This window comes from Excalfactoria chinensis, chromosome 1 (genome assembly GCF_039878825.1).
Source record: "Excalfactoria chinensis isolate bCotChi1 chromosome 1, bCotChi1.hap2, whole genome shotgun sequence".
Taxonomy (NCBI): domain Eukaryota; kingdom Metazoa; phylum Chordata; class Aves; order Galliformes; family Phasianidae; genus Excalfactoria; species Excalfactoria chinensis.
This window is the reverse complement of record NC_092825.1, coordinates 40,752,065-40,778,136: the sequence shown is the minus strand read 5'-3', so window position 1 is coordinate 40,778,136 and position 26,072 is coordinate 40,752,065.

Sequence of the window (26,072 nt, the reverse complement as noted above, 5' to 3'; positions counted from 1 at the left end):
CACTTGAGACTACATAGCATATGCTGAGGAGATCAGACAGTTCAGCCAAAGGCAGGCATTATTATACTGGTTGTACAAGTGCACACATAGGCTTAGTTCCTTTGTGACATTCCATCAGAGCAGTATCATCTTATATTGGTTAATATTATCTATCTTTCCAATAGTAGTTCAAAGTGAGTACAGAATGGCACCAAACTGGAATATTCCACTCACTGTCAGTAGCACCTTACACCCAGCTTGCACACAGAAAAGCAACCGAACCAAGTATAAAAGAAAGGAAACTGAGAACCCATATTATCAGTGCAGATTATCTGAAATTAGTCTAATACATGTGATATAAAGCTTTCTGTGCTCACACTTAAGCTGTGAGCATCTGGTCTTGGCCATATTTGGTCTACTACCAATGAATGAAGAAATCTGTCATCTGTGGATACCTTAACTGAACTAATATCTTCCAAATAAATGTCTGAGCAAAAATAAACGACTAAGGAGAAGGTCTGTTCATTGCACTGCTCCAAAAATAGGTGTACATTAAAATAGAGTCAAATGTTACACAAAGTGCCCTGGCAACAAGAACTAATACTGCTGTGAGTTGTAAGTCCCAGGAATGTAAAGGGAGCTGGGCAAACAAACTGAATTGCTAAGTTATAAACATAGGCCGTTGCAGAGAAAGGCAACAATCATAAAGAGACATGTAAAGGAAACCTCAGCATACCACAAATCTTTTGCACTGCCTTCAGGCAAAATATTACAGAGTCAATAAGTGCTTTGAAACTATTAGAGAAAATCGGGAACTTCAGCTGCTTCAACAAGCATTGCATAGTGTGAATAGTTTCCAGAATGTGATGGCAGGTAAATATTTTCTAGTGCTGACAAGAAGAAAAAAGAAACTTTCGGCATTTTAGTTACTGGGTGCCACTTTTAATACTGCATTATTCTCAGCTGCCAGTGCAGTAGAAAATTTTACCTCTGGAGATGTACTGTGATGAAACATATAGCTCTCTCTACACTTTCAAAACTCAATTTCTTCACTTTCATATCTCAATTTCTTCAGTTCCAAAAATAAAGATAAATTTAAGCAGTGATAATATGGAAATATTTATTGACAAATAATTCTGCTGAATGGGTATTTTAGATGCTTTTTTACAGATTGGGAAAAAAACTTTGAAGTGGTTAAGCTGCAATGTAATTTCTGCATGGGGTGCTGACAACAAATACAGCAAAGACAGCTACAGATTTGCTTTGGAAGGAAGATCAGCTACACTGATGTATTTCATGAAACCTGGTTTGTAGCGATGCATAGCCTGCTTCCTAGTGTATTAGACTAAATGTACTGTATACAGGATCACAGTGTTACACAAAGATGTTTTATATTCATGCATAATTATCAACAGTTAGAGGCTGTTTGTTCTGCATATCTGAACTTTTAGAAACCAGGTAGTTGTAGTCCTAGCTGATAAACTTGAGTAAACTAATATATTGGTTTGGAAATGCCAAACAAAAACTCAGATTTTGGCCCTAAAAAGTCTTAAAAATGGTCTTGCTAACTGCATAAATATCACCATTGCTGCAGGTGTAGATACAGCTTTCTTTAAAACCATGAATCTCGTCATGTCTGATCTTCTCTAGTTTTACCATTCACAGTGAACAATAAAGAAAATAAAAGAAAACGTAGCACAGCAGGTGGAAGATAAAAGCAAACATATATAAGACAGTGCAGTGGTTGTAGACAGCCAGCATGACTTCACCAAAGGCAAATCATGCCTGGTTAAGTTAAACACTGGAATACGCTCCCCAAGGAGGTGGTGGAGTCACCATCCCTGGATGTGTTTAAGAGCCATTTGGATGCAGTGCTCAGAGATATGATTTAGCAGAGGGTTGTTAGAGTTAGGGTATTATGGTTAGGCTGAGGTTGGACTTTATGATCTTTGAGGTCTTTTTCAACCAGAGTAATTCTGTGATTCTATTATTAATCTAGTGACCTTCTCTTACAGAATGACTATAATAGCGGACAAGAGAGGAGCCACTGATATCACATACCTGGACCTCCACAGGATTCTTGTCCCTAAATTGAAGAGATATGAGCTTGGTGGATGGATATTTAGATGGATAAGAACTGACTAGGTGGACTTAACCAAAGAATAGCAGTCAACAGTCCAGGTGAAAACCAATCATGAGTGGTGTCCCTCAAGGGTCCATCTAGATCAATACTAGTACTACTATTGCTTCATCAGTGATACATACGGTGATATGGGACCCTCAACAAGTTTGTGGATGACATCAAGCTGAGTGGTGCAGTTGATATGCTAGAAGGAGGAGATGACATTCAGAAGGACCTTGGCAAGCTTGAAAATTGGTCCTCCTGAATTTCAACAAGGCCAAATGTAAGGCCTTGCACCTGCACATCATCAGGACAATTCCTAATACCAGTATGAATACATGGAGAACAATATGGCAGAGAAGGGCGTGGGGATACTAGTAGGAAAATACCGGATATGAGCCAGCAATATGAACTTGCAGTTCAGGAGAATCTCTCCTATGAAGAAAGGATTAGAGAGTGTTGGAGTTAAATTCAGAGTAGAGAAAACTTTCATGATAGTAGTTATAGGACAAAGGGTAAGGGCTTTACACTATAGACAGTGTAGGTTTAAGATATTAGGAAGTAATTGTGTGGCACTGGAAAAGGTTACCCAGATAAGTTGTGGATGCTCCTTGCTTGGAAGAGTTAATGGCCAGCTTAGATTGGATTTTGGACAGCCTGATTCATTGTGAGGTGTGTCTGCCAATAGAAGGGGGCTTGGAACTAGATAATCTTCAAGGTTCCTTCCAGTCCATACTATTCTATGCTTCTCCTGTTCTATGATTTGGTGATTTGATTATTCTATTATTAAGTTGGTGCCTTGATCCATAAAAATAGGAACAGACAATAAATGAATATTTATTTAAACTACAATGACAAAAATTGACAGACCTCTAAGCCTCTTTCATTCTTGTAAAAATGTGTGGATCAAAAGAATTTTCATAAATGAGTGAGGAAAACAGAGGGGAGCTACCTGCTTTCTCACTAAAAAATTATAAAATTTATTACTGGAATTACACAGCATTCTGAACATTAGGTTCTACACACATATTTGTATTCCTAAAGAGTACAAGAAAGAATTCAGTCAACAAACTTAAAGGATAGTTCCATTGGTTTACAGAAATTGTGCATTTGCTCTTCATGACATATTCATGAACATAAACAAGCAGAGTGGATACAATTATGATTACACCAGGCAGAAATTTACCAGAAAGGTTATTATTATAAGTCTGCCTTAAAAAAGATAGGCATAAGTTTGAACTGATTCAAAGAGAAAGCAAAATTTTTCATAGAACGGAAAGGTATTATTTGGTCATAATCAAAGATTATTTCAGTCTTCTTAAACAAACTCACGTTTGACAATATAGCTTTTACAGAAAAATCAGTTTCTTGTAAGAACTCCATATTGTAGCAGGTGTTTTATACTACAGAGGTAGTTGGCAACAATAACTGTTACTTAAAAGTGTTCTCTTTTATTTATTTAATTTATTTATTTAACATTCCCTGGAAGAAATAAATAATACAACTCAGTTTTATCCTTACGTAAAACATTTTTAGCATTCTTAGACTTATCTCCTGTATTACTCTTTACTATGGAGGAACTCTCTCAGATGTAGAACCGTTTATGGTTATTCACCACAGGGTGGTTGGGTACTGAAACAGGCTCCTCAGAACATTGATCACAGCACCAAATCCTGTGGATTAGTAGAGGATTGTTAGAGCTAGGGTAGCATGGTTGGGTTGCAGTAGGACTTGGTGATCTTGAAGTTCTTTTCCAACCTGAGCAATTCTATGAGTCTATGAAGGGAGGCAGTAGCCATTTCTGAAGGGAACATTTTAAAGAACTCTTTAATGTAATTAGCTCTTGGCAAATATCAAAATTCAGCCACTGAAATTAAAATAAAATAAAATAAAATAAAAATAAATCAACAAAAGAGGATGAAATATTTAAAAATCAAACAAGCAGGAAAACACAAACATTCTTCATTTCAAATTATTATTTTATAAGAAGTTTGAAAATCTGCATTGTTAATTCTTCCAATTATGAACAGCAAAATCACAGCAGTTAATCTGTACACAGGACTGTGCTTTGAGTTATTGAATAAGTATGTATCAAATCTAATCTTCAAAATAACCCCACAGTCAGCTACTCAAACATCATCCTGCTTGATAGAGCAAGTAGCTATGGGTAACAGAGAAGACACATCCAGAGTTTAGCCATAGGCAACAGAGGTGCAGCAACCACGGCTTTATTATTTGATAAGCTTATTCCGTCACTTAGTAACCACTATGGAAACTTATGCTGAAAAGCTACTTTAATTGCTAATAGAACAATAAAGGAGGACACCTTCCATCAACAGTATGGTCAACATCTTCAACTTAATGAATTGACCATATGGAGCTGTCACCCTGCATTACTATACATAATTGGTTTTAAGGCTAAGAAAGTCTCTTCTGCTCATCTTTAACTTGTTCTATGTAACAAGTTATGAGTTACCTGAGTGAGTTACTGCATCCACTCCTGCATTTGTTTTTCAATCACATGTATCAATTTCCAGAGAAGAAAAATCTTGAAATTCCTTTGCAAAATTTTGCATGGACAGTTTATTTATATCACTAGTATATATACATTATTTTGTATTCCTTTCTTGCTCTCCAATATTGTTATGTCTGTTGGAATGAAGAACATGAGCACATGAAAGACGAACATCTTTAGGAAAATTATATGCATCATCTTTCTATCTAGTAGTATCTGTAGTAGGAGAATCTCCTGACAGTTTGGAGTTGTCATGACCATTCTTTATTTCATTTTCATTTTTGAACTGTAAATTCTCTGATTGGGTGCAGTATTCCAGTAAAGCAATGCCAAAAGTTGAGGGATAAAATGGCTTTGCTCCTCCTTATGGTGTGATATACTAATTTATCATCCATTTGATGCCTGAACTCTTTTCAGGACTGTGAAATTAACGGTACTGTTAATAATATTCAGTACTATCAAATTAACAGTAAGATTATAAAAGAATCTGTTAGAAATTCTTGCAATTTCAAGTCTGCGATGCTGATGTGAGTCACTGAACTCTTGCAGATGATCCAGCAGTAATTCACCTAATGAGAGTGCAGCAGAATACCACAACTTTTATAAAACTCTACCAAAAAAATGCATGTATCAATGCCTTTCCAAACAATGCTTTCAAACTCATAAAAGAAAGATATCAAAGTAAACATGTGACTATAATTCTTTATAATTCAGTACTGACTAGTATTAATTAAAATAGTCCTTTAAATGATTTATCAGTAAGGCTTGTTATTAAACACTTCATACTGTCCCTTAGGTTTGCTTGTACAGTAATTATCAAACAGAACAGTCTCTTGAATGTTTTACTGACAAATTTTCACGTACCTATTTATTCAGAAAACAACAGCTTATTATTAGTCCTTTACTTCCTAATATTTATCACATATTTATTTTCCTTTATATTTTCTGTTATAGCTTCCTCTTTGTACCCTTTATCTTTACCAGTCTCCCACACTTCCTGACCATCTGACTGATGTTCAGTAGCATGATCTTCTTTTACTTCTTAACGTATTTTGTTCATTACATAATTTCCTTTCTATATGTGAAATAATTTTGATTAGTTTTATTTATGATTCTATGATTTGTTGTAGTTTTTTAAATCAGAGAATCACAGAATTATCAAGGTTGGAAAAGACCTAAAAGATCATCCAGTCCAACCATCACCAATACTTCCCAGCTAAATCATATCCCTCAACACAACATCCAAACATTTCTTGAACACCCCCATGGTTGATGACTCCACCGCCTCCCTGGGCAGTGCATTCCAGTGCCTGACTGCCCTTTCCAAGAAGTAATATTTCCTAATGTCTAGTCTGAATCTCCCCTGGCGCAGCTTGAAACCATTGCCTCTACTTCTATCACTGTCTACATGAGAGAAAAGGTTGACCCCCAGCTCACTACAACCTCCCTTCAGGAAGTTATAGAGAGCTATAAAGTCTCCCCTGAGCCTCCTCTTCTCCAGGCTGAACAATCCCAGCTCCCTCAGCCGCTCCTCATAAGGCCTGTGCTCCAGACCCCTCACCAGCTTCATAGCTCTCCTCTGAACACGTTCCAGGGCCTCAGTGTCTTCCTTGCAGTGAGGGGCCCAAAACTGAACACAGTACTCAAGGTGCAGCCTCACCAGTGCCGAGTACAGGGGGACAATTACCTCCCTATTCCTGCTAGTAACACTGTTTTTGATGCAAGCTAGGATGCTGTTGGCCTTCTTGGCCACCTGAGCACAATGTCGGCTCATGTTCAGCCGAGCATCAATCAATACCTCAAGGTCTGTTTCCTCCACACAGTCCTCCAGCCACTCCGCCCCAAGACTATAGCGCTGCCTGGGGTTGTTGTGGCCGAAGTGCAGGACCCGGCATTTGGTCTTGTTGAAACTCATCCCACTGGTTTCAGCCCAGCTCTCCAGCCTGTCCAGATCCCTCTGTAGGGCCTTGCTACCCCCAGGCAGATCCACACTCCCAGCCAATTTGGTATCATCTGTGAACTTACTGAGGGTGCACTCAATGCTCTCATCCAGGTCATCAATAAAGATATTGAAGAGGACAGGCCCCAGCACCGACCCTTGGGGAACACCACTCGTGACCGGTTGCCAGCTGGATTCACTCCATTCACCACCACTCTCTGAGCCCGGCCCTCCAGCCAGCTCATTACCCAGCCAAGAGTGTATCCATCCAAGCCACGGGCTGCCAGCTTCTGCAGGAGAATACCATGGGAGACAGTGTCAAAGGCTTTGCTGAAGTCTAGGTAGACCACATCAACAGCCTTTCCCTCATCCAGCAGATGAGTCACTAGGTCATAAAAGGAGATCAAGTTGGTCAAACAGGACCTGCCCTTCATGAACCCATGCTGGCAAGGCCTGATCCCCCGGCAATCCCGCACATGCCACATGGTCTCCCTCAAGACAATCTATTCCATTACCTTCCCTGGAACCGAGGTCAGGCTAACAGGCCTGTAGTTCCCTGGATCCTCCTTACAACCCTTCTTGTAAATGGGAGTCAAGTTGGCAAGCCTCCAGTCTTCTGGGACCTCACCAATCAACAAGGAGCACTGATAGATGACGGAAAGTGGCTCGGTTATCACCTCTGCCAGTTCCCTCAGCACTCTCGGGTGGATCTCATCCAGCCCCATGGACTTGTGGCAGTCCAGTTGGAGTAGTAAGTCTCTGACCTTTTCTTCCAGAATCACAGGGGGGTTAGCGTGCTCCCCAGCTGAGACTACCAGGTCATAGAGAGAGGAGTACCCTGAGGATAACTGGTCTGACCTTTAAAGACAGACGTAAAGAAGGCATTCAGAACCTCCGCCTTTTCCTTATCCTCAGTGGTCACATTCCCAGCCTCATCCAGCAAAGAGTGGATATTCTCCTTTGTCCTCCTCTTACTGTTAATGTACTTATAAAAGAGTTTGTTATTCCTTTTCACCCCAGCGGCCAGGTTAAATTCAAGCTGGGCTTTTGCCTTTCTGATTTCTCCTCTACACATCCTAACGACTTCCTTGGTTTCATTCTCAGTTGCCCGTTCCTGCTTCCACAGGTGGTAGATTCTCTTTCTTTCCCGGAGCCTCAAGAATAGCTCCCTATTCATCCATGCCGGTCTTCTTCCCTGATGGCTCATTTTGCATCTCAGGGGGACCGCCTGCTCCTGCACCCTTAAGACTTCCTTCTTGAAGAGCAACCAGCTCTATTGGACCCCTTTGTTTGCTAAGACTGAATGCCAGGGGACTCCCCCTACTAGTCTCTTGAACAATTCAAAGTCTGCCCTCTGGAAGTCCAAGATAGCAGTTTTACTATTCTCCCTCCAAGCTACACCATGAATTGAGAAATTTATCATTTCATGGTCACTCTGTCCAAGGCAGCCCCCAACCTCCACATCTCCCACCAGACCTTCCCTGTTTGCAGGGAATAGTCTTTCTAATCATGTGACAGCAAGCTTGACAGCATCAAGTAAAATGCATTAAGGTGATGTCCAAATGTCATTCAGATCTTGCTAAACTGTTTTCCTACTTGATTTAGCTCAAAGTGTTTTTTGGCTTTATGATAATATCTCTTAAAATCATTACACAAATATTTTACTTTTATGTATTCTGTTCTGTATACACATTAAAAATACAATTCACTGGAGCATAATGACAGATAAGGAGAAGCTGAAGGGAAGAACCTTCTTGGCATGCAGACAAAAAAGCTTCACAGGAACTTAATAGCAGCTTTCCAGTACCTATGGGGAGGTTAACAAGAAGATTAAGTTAGACTCTTTACTGAGGTATGTGACAGCAAAACAGGAAAAAATGAGATGCCAACTTTGCAGAAGGAAAAAAATTCAGTGACACTGAGTCTTGGGACAGGCTTCCCATAGAGGCTGAGTGATCCTTGATAGTTTGTCTAACTGGAGGAAGACCTGTGCGGCCCGATCTGATCAAAGTTGACATTGCTTTGAGCAGAAGGTTGGACTATAGGACAGGTCTTGTTCAGACCAATTTGTTACTGATTCTTTGAAAAGATCACTCATACCACTGACAGTATTTATTTTTAATTCCGTTTTCAATTTTATCTTTATGAACATATTATCTTTTATTTTAACTTTATCTGTCAGAATGAGGCTGATGTTAGCATTTCACTGGGTTGGTTGTGATTAGGTTTAGAGTCTTAGAATAAAAAGATGCTTAGAAATTTAGAAGATGTTTTAGAATTAGTCATGCAGAATCTCCAGTTGTTGTCATTCTGAGTGAGATTATCTGCAACAACACAATTTAAATAAATATTTGAATGCTTTTTCAACCTTCCTCTTTGTTCTTTGTTTTGCATAGCAAATACTCAGTAAGCTATTAAAAAATCACCATTTCATGTGCGACAGATCTTTGTCAGGCAATCATTTAAAAACTTAAAAATTGTATACATTACCAATAGCAAATTGTGGTAGTGTCACAAGGAGTCATTTTTCATTTGCAATAATTTAGGTTAACACAGGATAAATAGTAGTACTCATTTGGCACAAAGTGGTTGGATTCTCAATCCCAAGACAATTATTTAAAACTTATTTCACTTGGCTGAAATCTTTAAACTCTGTTCTCTGTGTCCTATCAGCAACAGTCTGACCCGTATTGAATGTTCTCTTGCACACAAATATTTTCTTTCACTGACATTATGAATCTATTCTGCTGATGGGATGAAGGCACAAACACTCTACATTCATTTCCCAGAGCTCATAAAGAATTTTATTTTCAACTTGTAGAGGGTAAAGAATGATTAAAGAAGACAAAACAACCTACTTCTTTTCCAAAAAATCACTTTTGTTTAGATACAGGCATTCCAGTCACAGTCTTCCTTTTATTATTAAGAAAAATGCCTGACCACACAGGCTTTATAACTTAAAAAGCCTTAAGGATTACTGTCCCCATACTACTGACTTTTCCAAGTGATGTTAATACTGATATGTTAAAGTGACTTTCAGTATTCATGCTAATGAGGATTCCTTTGTTTCCATGTCAGAATTTGTGAGTTCTTATATTAAATAATCCCATTACATACCTGTAGGCTTGTGAGTCTTCCCATAAAACAAATCACACTGGCAATTCCACCTTGAAGTTTGTATTAAAAGTGGGACAGGCTACAATTTCCCTATTACCATAATCCAGGCAGAACTTGCTGCATGCAGTCGAAGCATCAAACATTTCCTGTTATACGATCTGCCAGCTGAAATGGAAATATTTAGCATGACTTAGCCCGCAATTTTGTGGGAGTTTGTCCACAATGTACTATTATAGTAGTCATTAATTCCCCAGGATTTGTCTTTGCTATTCAAAACCCACACTACATATATTTTCTGTATGTACCTTGGGAGTAAGTGGAAGGGCATGTTATAAACTATAGTTGAAATGTTGTGTTGCAACAGAAGAAAGAGGCAAGAAAGTATGTCCTTTTTTAACATGCACAAAAACACACCCCCAGAATTTTCTCAATGCACAAAAATTACTTGGTTAATACTCCCTTCTGTTTCATTACATAGAATTTTTTTTTTTTTAGTCATCTTTTTAAATTTTGTCTCTATTTCATGGAAAAAATGTATAAACCATTGCTTTTGTTTATGGGAAATATGGAGTGCATTGTCTTCAGAGTAGGTCCATGAAATGTGGAAAGAAGGTCTGACCACTTGGGAAGAATATAAGAATGTAGTCAGGGCCTGCAGGGACGTGATGAGGAAGGCTAAAACCCACCTGGAGTTGAATCTATCTAAAGCAATAAAGGATAATAAAAAAGGCTTTTTTAAGTATATCAACAGCAAAAAGTAAACTAGAGAGAATGTAGACCCATTACTAAGTGAAGGGGGTGTTCTGGTAACAGGGGATGCTGAGAAGACAGAGATACTGAATGCCTTCTTTACTTCTGTCTTCAGTGAAAAGGCTCTCTCTCAGGTTTCCCATACCCCGGAGGTTAGTGGGAGGGCCTAGGGATTGAGGAACTTCCCTTTAGTCACGGAAGAGGTGGTCTGTGGTCGCCTAGGCAGCACTAAGGTCCATAAATCCATGGGACCTGATGGGGTGCATCCACGTGTGCTGATCGAGCTGGCAGAGGTCACTCCCCCGCTCTCCATCATTTTTGAGAGGTCTTGGAGAACGGGGGAGGTGCCTGAAGACTGGAGGATAGCCAATGGCACTCCAGTCTTCAAGAAGGGCAAGAAGGAATACCCGGGTAATTATAGGCTGGTCAGCCTCACCTCTGTCCCTGGAAAGGTGATGGAACATCTTGTGCTGGGTGCCATCTCCATACAACTGTGAGAAAAGGAGGTTATCAGGAGTAGTCAACATGGGTTCACCAAGGGGAGGTCATGCTCGACCAACCTTGTGGCATTCTTTGATGTTGTCACATCCTGGGTGGATGGGGGGAGAGCGGTAGATGTAGTCTACCTTGATTTCAGTAAGACATTTGATACTGCCTCTCACGACATCCTTATAACAAAGCTGAGGAAGTGTGGGATAGACGAGTGGACAGAGAAGTGGGTTGAGAACTGGCTGACTGTCAGAGTGCAGAGGGTTGTTGTTGGTGGCTCAGAATCTGGCTGGAGACCTGTAGCCAGTGGTGTCCCCCAGCGGTCTGTGCTGGGTCCGGTCTTGTTCAACATCTTCATCAATGACCTTGATGAGGGGATAGTGGCCACCCTCAGCAAGTCTGCTGATGATACAAAGTTGGGAAGATTGGCTGACATGCCTGAAGGCTGTGCTGCCATTGAGAGAGACCTGGACAGGCTGGAGAGCTGGGCAGTAAGAAACCGGATGAGGTTCAACAAAAGCAAGTGTAGAGTCTCACATCTAGGGAGGAAGAATTGCATGCACCAGTGCAGGCTGGGGGATGACCTGCTGGAGAGGAGCTCTGCAGAGAGGGACCTGGGTGTCCTGGTGGACGACAGGTTGGCCATGAGCCAGCAGTGTGCCCTTGTGGCCAAAAAGACCAATGGCATTCTGGAGTGCATTAAAAAGAGCATGTCCAGCAGGTCGAGGGAGGTGATCTTCCCCCTCTACTCTGCCCTGGTAAGGCCTCATCTGGACTACTGTGTCCAGTTCTGGGCTCTCCAGTACAAAAAAGACAGGGACCTCTTGGAAAGAGTCCAGTGGAGGGCCACAAAGATGGGGAAGGGACTGGAGAATCTCCCCTATGAAGAAAGGCTAAGCAAACTGGGTCTGTTTAGCCTTGAGAAAAGACAACTGAGAGGGGATCTAATCCAGGTTCATAAATATCTGAGGTGTGGAAGCCATAGTGGTGAGGCCAGTCTCTTTTCAGTGGTACGTGGAGAAAGGAAAAGAGGAAACAGCCAGATACTGGAGCATAGGAAGTTCTGCATGAGTGTGTGTAAGAACTTCTTTACAATGAGGGTGATGGCGCACTGGAAAAAGCTGCCCAGGGGGGTTGTGGAGTCTCCTCTGGAGATATTCAAGTCCCGCTTGTATGCCTACCTGTGCAACCTGGTGTAGGGAACCTTCTTTGGCAGGAGGGTTGGACTTGATGATCTCTAGAGGTCCCTTCCAACCCCTACAGTTCCGTGATTCTGTGAGTACAGTAGATATAGTTAGACACATACGCATTGTTCTCAAAACTTTCAAAACCAAGGAACTGGCTTAATAAAAAAATAATAAAAATACTGTATTACCTGATTTGTTATGCAAGACAATGTAATTTGTAGAGCATCAGAACTCTCTGATTCAGCTAAACTGAAATCCCTGGCCTGCTTATTGATGGATACCTTGGAAGAGGAGGAGAGGAAGAAACAGGGAAGAAATTTCTCCTGACTACCTCAGATAATTTTTTCTCTAAATTCTTTCTCCTGACCTCTGAAAGGAACAGGATATTGTGAAATTCTTACATTCTCATCATGTCTTGATGACCTAATAAGTGAATAGTATAAAAGATTAAAATAGAAAAAAATGAGTCGGAAACAGACTTTATGTACTAGTTGGAGGTTTTTTTACTTATCCAGTGAAACTGTTATGCCAAGACAAAAAGGAGAGGGCTCTGTAAATCTGAGGCAGTTGCTAAATAACTAATTTATTGTAGACATGACGTACATTTTCCAAACATAATAAAATGATAAAAATGATATTTTTATATAATTTCAGCCTTCTAAAAGATAGGCTTCTAAATTATTTTGTTTTACAAGTAGCCTTTCTCTACAAGCAGTGTGGACTAGCAGGGAGGGGTTGACGCATTTCATATTCCAGGTTAGGTACCTACAGATTGGATTTCCGTATGAAGGTACATTTACAGACAAATTAAAAATTAAGAGGCATAAAAACATGATTGTTAGTTTATCAAACATCTTCAGTTGTAAATGGAAAATACACTTTATTGGATGATCAAAAAATTTCAAACCCCAAAATTGTAAGCAAATTTTGACTCCTAAACTTCTTCTCAGTCTAAATTGTATAATGAGGATTCAGAAGTATCAGCCTTTTTAGTGGTCAGCTATGTGACAATCTGTGTTTCAATTTGTATACTTTCAATTACAGTACACTTTTTGATAGACAGGCAATATCTCATACTAGAAAGCTGCTCAAAGTAGCAAGTCCACACTTACAGATGAATTGTTAATTATTTTCACTTTTCTGATGTGGAAAAAATGTACATGCTCTTTTCACCACAAATTTTAATTAATCCAAATCAGATCTCATATATGAGCTGTCAGAGGAAATGCCCAACCCATTTGTGAGAGTATAGTTACCTAACGTAATATGAAGAAGCCTCTACTTGCTATTATTTTGTTTAGCCATCATAGGTGTTTAATTACATTCTTTTGATGTCAGTAAAATAATTTAACTTCCCCCGCAGACATTGAAAGGCATCTAAGTATTTTCCCATGCCCCAGTCTGAGCTTTAAGCATAAGTACTCACGCAATTCATAGAAATCTTTTTAAAAATTTCAGAATAATTATTGTGCTCAAATAAATATTTGGCCACTGCCTTTGGTTTTAAACTATAGTCAACAATACACAAAACAAAATTTCTGTTTCCATAACAACCCTATAGCTGGAGATATATTTCGAAGATATTCTGATGGAGCAATTTCAAATAATTAAATTCCTTTACATAAAAATTTTGTTATATATCTAAGTAGTAGAAATCAGATCACAGCTGCATAATTTAGACTTATATGTGAAATTTATACTGGGGTCATTATATTTGATGGTGTATAAGACAAAGTATTTACTTGGTCTCCACGATGTTTCTAATGTCCAATTTGCAATTAAATTCTTTCTAGGTCATAATTTTTAAGCCAAGTTCACAAAAGAGAGCTTAAAGTGATATATTCAAGAGCAAAAAACTCTTTTCTGATTTATCATTATCTATTGCTTAGACATCTTCTGAACACTATCTACTTTATCATATCATACTTTTATGTTTCCTTTGCTAGAAAAGCATTTTGTGGAAAGGTGTGTTACTAAATAAAGGCAAATATTACATTTTGTATGCTTGCTTCAAAATTATATAATATAAAATATTTTAGGGTCATTGCATAATGTTTCTGTCACTGTTACAACAGAACATACACACATTGTTCTTTGTCAACTCTAATTAGTATAATATGAAACTTCCAGTACTGTTTTTATCTATTCACATCAATGAAAGGCAGAAAATGAAACATTACCCACTATCCTACTAATAACTTATTTTTTTTTCTACTTTTTAAAGTATCTAAGTCTGCTAAGATCACCCACACATAATTCCAAAAAATGTATTTTTGCATAAACCTAGGCCTGGAATTCCTCATCCCTTTCCATTAACTGCAGAAGCACAGCTTTCTCATTTTGAGTAGGTTTTAAGCAATGATATCACGTCAGATTTATTCCGTTGCAGCACTACCATCTTTATTCTGAGAAAACACTGACACTGGAACTAAGTTTATCTGCAAGAAGCAATATTAAAACTTTGTAATTTTATTTTCTGTTGCTCATTCAGTGTAAGATTATTGTGAAATGTTAAATGAAGGTATATACTGTATATATACCATCAAACAACATTAAAGGAATATTAACTTGTGGTTATGTGCTTGCTGTAGACAGAATAAGAATTAAAATTCTGTCTAGTGCTATGTTTGCCCTTTTGGGTATGTACATTTTGTTGTAATCACCACAATTTCTTTCTTGTTTCTAAATATAGTCTATTCTACTATTAATTATTTCCAGTGTTCAGAAAAATGTTTTCTAATAAAGAAAAGCATGATTTTTTCTCATTTTGTATGCTATTATTTCCTGTAATGATATTCATGTAGTTCTTGTGCCTAAACATTCAGATAAAACAATTCATTCCAATTACTGCTTTTGTATTGATTTACAAAATATCATGTACTTTTTCTCAGAAGAAGTGTATGATTAGCAATTAAAATTTAGTGCAAGCTATGTAATATATATAATATTATTTTTCTCTTCAATTATTGTAATTCAGTTCACTGGAACTAGGACTCAGTGCTAATGCATAAAGATGAATTACACATGTTGTAATTATAACTAGAATTAAAGATCTTTTACCTTAATATAATAGTATGCACTTATCTGAAGCCCCAAGTACCCTAACTGTTGAAAACACAGTATGTACCTTAACATCAATATAAAAGCATCACTTAACTCATCATCAGATATCAGCAAAGTCCTCTGCAACCTCTATTCTTTGTGGGATACAACTTCTACAATATATTTCTGCCCTCTCGGAGTGCATATTATGCAACATGAAACTGAAGATTATTGCACTCAGGCAGTTTCAGAGTCAGGTGCTGCTGGAAGTAATGTTTGCAGTTCTAAAGCTTATATGGAGAATACATCTGATTCGATGTCTACGTATGGTGAAAAGGGAAAAATGAAGGAGCAAGGGAGAGGAAAGTGCAAAGATATCAGTCTCAAGTTCTCTTGAAACTGACAGCTTCCCATTTTAGAGAAGCTAATGACATCTGTGGTAAACTGACACTGAATAATAAAACACTTGTATACTCATGATTTATAACATCTTAAACAGAATCTGGAATCAAGTAAGCAGCCTGTGAATACTTTAGAAGATGAAATGCTGCCTATCTCCCACTACTCAATGGCTCACTAAACTGATTGATACATTCATTACCAGTTTCAGTCTCCAACTGTCTATATCAGTTTGAAGCAATAGTCTAATTTCAAAATAGAAAAAGAACAGAAAGCAGTAGCAGGACCCGGCATATATAAGACGGCAGCTTACTATTTAAAGTCAGATCATGAAAAGCTTATTGGGTAAGTGATGCAGTAGGAACACCAAATAGAAGTAAGGAAGCTTAAAATATGTCTTAAATTCCCATTCTCACAGAGTTTAGCAAGCAGTGGCAGACTTCTATTCTCTGTCATCTTTCGTGTTTTGTTTTGTTTTATTTTCCTGCATCTGTTTCTTTCACTGTCACAGTCTCGGTCATGGTCTAAATTTCACACAAATCACTGACTACCATACATCTAGGTCACACAGATAATGAATGCAGTCCTTCATTGCAAAGCTGGGACCCCATGAATAGGACTACATGCGATCAGCTTTCTGGTGCAGTCATTTCATCTGACTCCCAATAACCTGCTAACGAAGGGGAATATATGATGAAGAGAAATACAGGAATTGATGCCTGAAACCATTCTTGGGACTGTCTGTCAGTTCAAATTTCATCTAAGGGCAAAAATGAAGATTTATTCAGTTTGCTTTCATCATACTCTTCAGCTGAACCATACAGCTCATGACCAGACAAGCAGCATATTTCATAAAACAACAGAGTGAAAATCAGATCATTACTCATCTCTGTGAGGAAAATATGTTATCCTTTATGTTTACACAAATCGAAAATAATTTTTTAATTACTAAACAAGTAAATAACTCCTCTAAATACAAATCAGACCACAGGTGTAGGATTGTGTCTGAATGATGATGAATCAATGCTAGCTAGAAAGCTACAGTAGCAGCCCAGCCTCAGCTTCTGTTTATAGTTGACAAGCTAATAATAGGACCTAACACATTCTTAATAAATCAGGGCTCTTCTTAAAATAATTTGTTATTTCACAGTACTGCCACAGGTGAAATAATAAAATGCTCTTGAACAAAGCCCTGATGAATGTTTCAGCAGGCTGACTGGAAAATAAAATTTAATTTTTTTAAAGAGTATTATTAGCTTAATAAAAGGCAAAGTGCCAGCATACTTGATTTCTAAAGTATCATGAAGTAAATTTAAATATTTATACAACATGGCATCATTGGACTTATTAATATTCTTGGCATAGTCATTGAGTATATGTAATAATTACCTTGCATTTTCAATATTTATTTCCTCATTCATATTCATAGATATACAACTGGTATTCTATTGCCAGGTACATATCTTATTAAGAAAAAAATGTAGTCACCCAGGTGAGATCTTGGGCTAAAATCCACTGTGTGTAGTATCCTAACTTCCAGGCTCCATGTCAAGTAGACAGTTGATTCTTTGAATATTCTTCTCATTTCTTATTTGTCAAATTCTGACTATATTAATTTTATTCAAATCCCAGAGGTGTGCAGCGTAGCCAGCTGTCATGGTTTTGTGGTGTTGCTGTCAATATTCCACATCATAACATCATGTGCAGTATGGATCATTGGGAGGTTCATGATCCAGTTCTGTGGAATGGCAGTGTCCCGAGTATTCAGCTCTCAGAGGAGAACTACATATCCCAGAGGATGTTGCGGACAGAGATAAGTCACAGGAGGTGGACATATATAATCTTGCTCCCAGGCTGGAGTTCTCTCTCTCTCGGACCCTCAGAGAGTGGGAAGTGTTCCAGCCATGTCGCTGGAGTTCACAGTAGGCCTCTTGGTTTTCGGGGACTCTCTCTCTCCGTTTTGTTTGATTTATTAGACTCAATCATATTGTATTATATTGTGTTATCTTGTATTCTGATATCATATTTAGCAAAATAAGTTTTCCTCCTTAGATTGCCACCGCTGTTCTCTTTTCCCATTTCCCTTTTTCCCTACCCTTATGGGCCGGGGGCCCTATGGGGTGGCTGCCCCTGTCACGGGCACAGGTAAATCTAGGTAACCCATGACACCAGCAGTGCTCATTCCTTTGGGAAAATGGTGTCTACCAAAAAAACATTTTAGTAGCATCATCTTACAAAACCGCTACATTTGGCCATGTTGACAATTCTGCTCAATGATATTAGTACCAGGGCTTTGCTGTGAATTTTTTATCTTCATCTGAGCAATCCAGACATATCACACACAAATGAACCATGAATTTTAGAGCCTGGTTCAGAAGCCATTCTGGCTTGACCTCATTCTGTATGGACTCAAGTATATAAAAATAAGATTCAGGATTTTAACCATACATCTATATTCTCAGCAGGGCTCATAGCCACTTTCAGTTCACATCCTTATACAAAACAGTTACTAGCAGAGATTTTATGCCCTCTTACAAGACAAAAGTCATATAGTATACATAACATTAAAACAGCACCCCAGCATCTACTTGTCTATGTTGCATATATGAGCTTAAAATTACAAAGCGGTTGGTTCTGTGGCTCAGTAATTGTAAAAAAAAAAAAAAATAAATTCTTGCTCCCACTCTCAAAGTACTTATGAATTAAAGAAACAAAAAATAACCTAACATTTGAACAAGCATATCAAGCATCACTCATGCAGATTTTTTTATTATTATTTTTTTTTTCTCTATGTAAATCTTTCATAGGGAGAAAAATAATGTGGCTAAAGCTCATTTGGATGATACAGGAATTGCTGCTCCACCTGGAAACACAAAAGTCTACAGGGCTAAATGGGATTCAGCACAGAGTCTCAAATAACTCTCTGATGTCATGGTGTGACCTCTCTCAATTATTTTTCAATGGTCTTAAAACGGTCAGTTGACAAGAAGCTAGAAAATGTCCAAATTTTCAAGTAGGGCAAGAAGAAGACCCTGGTATTTACAGGTCTGTCAGTCGTTTTGTCATTTTGGTGCCTGGTGACATCATGGAGAAGATTATGCTGGAAGTTACTGAAAAATATTTGGAAGTCAGTGCATAGCTAACAGATCATAGATAACATGGAAATATGACGGGAAAGCCCTGTTTTAAAAAAAAAATGAATGACCTTTATGACAAGATTACTCACCTAGCTGACCAGTGGAACCCAGTTGATGAAAACAGTTAGTCAGGATTTCAGCAAAAAATTGATACCAGTTCTCACAGTATCCTTCTGGATATAGTGTCCAGCATATAGCTAGACAAAAACATAATCCAGTGGGTGAACAATCGGCTGATGATTCAGGCTCAAAAGGTTATATAGTAAATGGGGTTATGATAGCCCAGCAGCAAGTCACTAGTGAGGTTCCACAGGGCTCCCTTGTAAGGCCAGTTCTCTTTAATGTTTTCATCAATGACTTGGATATAGGACTAGAAGGTACACTGTGTTGGCAGATTACACTAAACTAGGAGGAGCTCTTGACTTTTTTGGAGGTAGAGAACTCTTACAGAGAGATGCTGACTAATTAGAGGGTCGGTAAATCATCAAAATGCAAATGTAACAAGATGTAACAAATGTAACAAAAATGTAACAAGAGCCAAGTACCAGATTTTGCACCTGGGATGGGAAAACTCCGAATATATTTAGAGACTGGAGGATGAGAGGATGGACAGCAGCCCTGCAGAAAGGGACCTAGGGATTCTGGTTGATGGTAGGTGACACATGATTCAGCAGTGTGCCCAGGCAGCCAAAAGGGACAATAATATCTTGGAGTGCACCAGGATCAGCACTTCCAGAAGGTATTGTCCCACTCTGCTCTGTGCTAGTGCAGTCTCAAATCAATAATTGTGTGCTGTTAAGGGCACCACAGTGTAAGAAGGACATAAAATTATTAAATGGTATCCAAAGGAGAGCAACAGAGTTGGTTAGTCATCTAGAGGGGAAGTTGTGTTAAGGAGCAGCTGACCTCTCTTGGTTTCTGCAGCTCCTTGTGAGGGGAGCAGAGGGGCAATGCTGAGCTCTGTTCTCTGGCAGCAGAGACAGAGCCCAAGGGAAGGGCATGGAACTCTGTCAGAGAAGGGTCACTTGAGGTCAGGAAAAGGTTCTTCATCAGAGGATTCTGGGCATGGAACAGACTCCCCAGGGCAGTGGTCATGGCATTAAGATGCTGGAGTTGAAGAAGCATTTAGACAACATTCTGAGACATATGCTTTAACTTTTAGGTAGTATTGTGTGGAGTCAATAATTCTTGTGGGTCCCTTCCAAATCATGCTTTGTGATTCCATGATTAAGAAGCAGAGCATTAAGAAAAAATTCCTTTACACATACCTGATTACATAATGATATGCTAATTAAATCTGAATATAACATATTTGCTCAGCTAAAATTAATAACATTCATTTTATTGGAACAAAAGTCTCATCAAAATCTAAATCAGCCATCTATAAAAGATTCATGTCTGATTCAATTTCTGAACTCATTCTAATACTCTAATACTTGTTATCTGAAAAATACTGTTACTGTTGTAAAAATACTGAGATAATGGAATGCTAAATTAAAGACTAAAATTAATTTAAAATACATTAGCATATATTACATAATAATAATAATAATATAAATACATAATTAAATCATATATCACATATTAGAGAATCGGCTTTTAGGGAGTCAGTAATGCGAGTACTAGCTGTCTTGACAGCCTTATCCCATAGCTGTCCACACCCTATGGCTGCAGTTGGATACCTTTCTACAATTACCTTAGCTTATATATCAACAAGTTACATTAATCAGTCAGGCACAGTAACCCACTTTCCTAAATCCCTCTATGCAAGTTGAAAAAATCCAGTTTTCACAGTTCTGTTCTTAACAAGACCACTGTGGGCCTTATGAATATTTAAGATAGTTTATCACCATTGTTAACCATTGTACTTGGTCTTCTTCTCTAATACCTAAACTCATTAAAGGGAAAACAGTGATGAAGCTCTTAGGTTATGTAATTAAAGGTTGTTCTTCATTCACACCAAGAAGTTCAGAGGAACATTGGCAGGTAGGGGAACTAAAATAAGCTAATTCTAGGTAGATGAGCTCAGCTCCTCAAAGATCCATGTATACAAGCAGAGAGTAGCACAATGGCAGGAAGGGAAACACAAGTTATAGATGCAGAGAAATGGACATCATGTCTGGATCCCTCGAAAGCTGTTCCATGGAATGTCTTTGTGCCTTCCTGACAGCAGCTGAAGATAATGGAGTAAGTGAAAACAAGCACCAGCCCCTAGGGTGACATCAGCCCATGGTGTAGAGTCTGGAGCAAGTGTGGGATTGTAAGTGGGTGTGTGAGCACTACCAAAGATCAGGCCTGCAAGTGTGAGAAGTGGCCTGGGAGGAAGGGTGAGTGTCTCCAAGGGAAAGACTGCAGGAGTATATGACTACAGGGGGGACCAGGAGACTCCTAGGGATCTGTCAGAGGGACTATGAGGTCTGAGGCAATATCGGTTGGTTTTGCCTTGAGATTTCGTGTGGATCTCTACCAGCAACAGCATAGGGGCTACAGACTCATGGACTTGTACCAACAGCTGGTGCCAACAGCTGGGGGGGGGGGGGTTGGGATCCATGAGTAGTTACTGAAAAGATTGAATGTTGGAGTCACCCAATTTCTCACAAAGTCCCATGAATGGATCTCCATCCTGGAGACATTCCAGGGACAGGAGCTGACAATGCCACTGGTTCAGTTTGCATTCACATAAGTGCTAAGGATGTCTGTCTGAGTGTAGCCAGTTGTGTGCACATGTGTATTTGTGGTGTTGCAGATGTTAGTTTTCAAGTATGTCTACTGTGAATACATGCTCATGATCTCAAGCTGGGTAGACCTGAGGTCATGCAACTGTGTATAAGTCTGTGTTCAGAATCAGTGTATGGCAACAGATAATACAAACTGTAGAAAAAGAATCTATTACAATGATATATTTGACAGAGAAATTTTTTGCATTTAAATACAATAAAACCAGAAAAAATATCAGAATAGCAAGGATGTAATTATAAAATCTTTCAAGATCAAACAAATATTATTCCCATACACTGATTATTTTCTTTTCCCACAGTCTGGGACAACTTATAATGGTTTGGTGTTGATCTCAGAAAGTGTTATATACACATGATACAAATCAGAGCTGTGCTAAATTTATTCTGTTCTAATTACAAAAAGAAAAACGGCTAAGAATACATACAAAAGCAACCTCATTTTCTCACCTTGCTTCCTTTTGGCAAGTAAAATGAATGTATGTTAGACTTGGGAACATTCAGGAGGATTTGTTGAAGAAATCAGGGTATCCTTTGATTTCAATTTGGTTACCAAAAAGGGGAATAGATTTTTATTCAATTCAGTGAAATTATTTGATTCATAAAGTCATCTATACTGAATTTGTTCTCAGCATAGTAAAGAATATGTAAAGAAAGTTTGGTTATCAAGACCATGTGTCTACTTCACTGAGTCAGTGCTGCCTCTTTTTTCTTTTTCTTTTTCTTTTCCTATCTTTTCTGTGAAGCTTCAGATGTTCAAAGCAAATGGAGTCTATAGACCCAACCCTTTCATTTTTGTTTTGCTCATGGCCTATTTAAACAAAAGTATCAGAAAAAAAAATAAAAAATCTGTGTAAAAGTTTTCTGTGCTTCTACTCCTTTATTTAAAGCTTGCAAAGATCCCAGTTACCTTCTTTGATACAGACAAATATCTAAGAAAAGAAGAAAAGCCAAGGAATTTAACTTTAAAATAGATTTGAAGGAGGAAAAAGAAAAACTTTCCTTCAAGTAGATTAACCATAAAACTAACCATAAAAACAAGTTAAAAATAATAAAAATAAAACCTTCCCTTGATTAAAACATAATAAAGACCACAAAGATATTCTACTTCACATAACTGTCTAAATTAAGTTTCTTGACTATGAAGTTGGCTTGCTATATCATTACCTCGCTTCTTAAGTACTTATTTTTAAAATGATGTGGGATTTTTTCCTGACTTTTGAAATCAAGAACCATGTCCCACTAGCATCGTTAACTGCCTATCTATGTGTGAAATTTACAGTAAGATCTTTTGCTGCTGCTTTAGCACAAAATTTTATTTCTGTCCACCTTGGATACTGAGAATAGATTGTTCTCTCTTTTCTGAAATAACATGCTATTGTTGTTGTCGTCACTGTGGCCTATGTAAAGACATGAACAGCAAATTTTGCTTTGGCCGTAATCATGCCACAAATAGCAAAATGAAGAGTTCTTGATTTTGTTTAATTTTTTCCACCTTTTGAAAACGTAGGAAATTTACTCTGAGTTATTAACATGTGATAGTAATGGGAAAATGTTAACAGAACAATTTCATGACTTGATGGATTTTTGGAGGGAAGAAATTATAAGCATCCTTGTTTAAAACCTAGTAAATGGGAGAAAAACTGTGGCATTGTCTGACTGGAAGTGGAAGCTGATTTTTTGCTATGAATGAAAACTGAGAAATAGAATAAAACCAACTACTGTTTTTCGAAGTGAAAACAAATAACTTGTTTTGGTGAACAGGGAAAGAATTCATGCCAAGCTACAAAGCAGTGAGAGACATGGGCAGGAGCATAGTCTTTGTAGCTGGATTCAATAGCTGCAAGCAATATTTATGCAAACATACAGATTTGTTTTGTCAATGTCAGAAGAAAAGCTGCTATAATAAATCAAATGTTAAATGATACATTTTTTGACTGCGAAGTAGGAAAAGTCTTACATGAAAAAAAAAAAAATCAACTCTTCAGTGGTATAAGGGAATAAAATTTCCCTTTGTTCATTCACACACTTGGCAACAAAAAATTCCTCAGCCTCTCAGAGTGAAATTCCTAGAAGCCATCTGCAAAATCCTCTGCATACTTTTCAACTTGGAAGTTTCTCAATTTCATTCAAATAACTACAAAACATACTTAACAGAAGCATTTTTTTTTTTTTTTTAAATATTTTTGATTCTTTGCTATTGAATACAAAACCCTAGAACAAATATTTGTAGATAAATTTGTGGAAAAAGAAGATGAGAAGTTAAATGGTGATCCTACCTCATCTGTTTCTTTGCCACTTACTTGTGACTCAAATATGACTAATAGCTTCTGCTAAACTGAGGAGTGAGTGGTAATATTTTCCCATGTAGCAGTTACCTGAGCATTAGCAGAATCTCTTCCTAACCTCACCAGATGCATATCTTCCAAGCTGGAAGGATATGCTTGTCCGGCTCTTTGATTAAAAGTAATTAGCCCCAGACTTCCTGAATGAGAACACGTCCTGTGGAAACAGAGGGTGTGCCTATAGCATCACTTATTTGTTTAACATTTTTAGATTATGAAAGTTCACTTGCAGAAAGTTTCTGAGAGGGTTGCTATTTTTTTTTTCTTCTAAAATTATTTAAAAGACACCAATTGTCTTTTAAAATCAGAATCCCCATGATAAGTGAGCACATGTTCCAATATGATGATAGTATCCTACTCTTCATATTTCTTCTCAGTTAATATATTTTTTTAATAATATATTTTTCTTTAGATACCATTTTAGAAATTGAGTTTCATTAAGCAAAAGATGTAATAGACTCAAATATGTGCCTTTATTAAAGATGTAAAACTTTATGTCTACTTTCACTGAAAATTGTGTTTTTCTTGTGGTGGGTCACAAATCATTCAAATGAAATTATTGTTTTATTTCTTTATTTCTGGATCAAGTTTAAAAAGTTACTGGTTAGTACAAATATGAGAAAAAATATGCATGCTCTAAGAAATAAACTGATAAAGCAACGTTGTTTGTGCATTATTGGAAGGGAGTTTTAGGAAGATATGACTCTATAAATTTCTTCCTATATGTTATACTTTATTTGAAGTGAGGATATCTTCTATGTTGCAAGCCAATTCGTATTTAATGTCTCCAGACAATGCACAAGGAAAGTTAATCTTTCCAGACTGGTGTCTGTAGAAAGTACACTCAACAGAGAGGCTTTCAGAAAACCTGAAGTGAAAGTGTGTACTCAAAATCTTTCCTTTTCCATATGATTAGAACTACTAGAAGGCAATAGATCATCAGATAATTCATACTGGAAAGGATCACATCTACCTCTCTAATTAGGGTGAGAGAAACAAGAATTAAACTTTCAAATCAGAAGGAAATGAACCCTTGGACACTAAACCAGGCTGACTTGAACTGCCAGATCCCTGGAGCAGAGCTGGCACTTCCATGTTATAATGTTGGCATTCAAAAGGTATCTTATTACTCAGCAAATACAAACACAGCTTGAACTGCCTTAAGTAATCTAAGGTCCGTGTGATCATGTGAAAAAGGCAGTGAGCTTTAGTAATATGGGGCTGATCAAGTTTGCCGCTGTGGTGTGTTATGGAGACTTTTGTCTTTACTTCCTTTGGAACATGAGCACAGTGAGTTAGTGTCTCTTGAAGCAGGTGATGTACGCCAAGTATGTCCTACAGAAGAGAAGCACAAGGCTAATTCCTTCAGGAACTCTGGAAGCTGCCATACTTGGTAGAGATCCCCGAGGTAGGTTTTTGGTGTTCCAGATTTTTTAGTGCCCAAGGGATATTATAAACACATGGACATTATAAACACAGATTTATAATACAAATCTAACATTGTAACCTAGAAGATCAGTATGAAATAAAGGGATTTTAGCGATCAACTTTACAGGTATTTTCTCAGCTTTTTTTTTTTTTTTTTTTTTTTTCCCGACTGACATTGTATGTGCAAACAGTCTTGCAGGTTCCCTTTAATCTTGCAGATGGAAAACATCCTCACACATTTGATGTGCTTCCACAAGTATAAAACTGAAAATTCAGTAATCAACAGTGTAACTTGCTATATTTTGTCCTATCTGTAATACAAAATTATAGACTAGCACACTAGCAATCTGTAAAATTATAATGCCATCTCATTCTGAATACACAGCCATTCACACAGAAATACTTCGCAATAACTGCCCGTCAAATAAAAAATAAAAAAAATAAAAATAATAATAATAAAAAAAAGGATTAAAAGGATTTAAAGTTTTGCTTTCTAATGTTTACTATTTTATTATTTTGTTCTTTGTAAAATCATATAGGCATTTTAGAAAGGTTGAAATCTACTAGATGCTTGTGCACTGATACCTTCTCCTGAACGAGAAGTAATAGTGATGGCTAAAACTCTTGGTAATTCAATCAGTATATATCAGATATATTTTTATGTTCAACAACTAATTTCAGCTGTCTGCAGTACATTCAAAGATATTAAATTCATAGGCAAGTGCATTCAGTAATACTTTAAAAATGAGAATTGTGCATTTGTAGAGATTTTTATAGAGAATATCATGAATTATCTGTATCTGTTATTAGAAGATAAGCATCTGTACATAATTAAACTATAGAAACCTCTGATCTTTATGTTGCTTCTGATCTTAGTCCAGAAGCTTG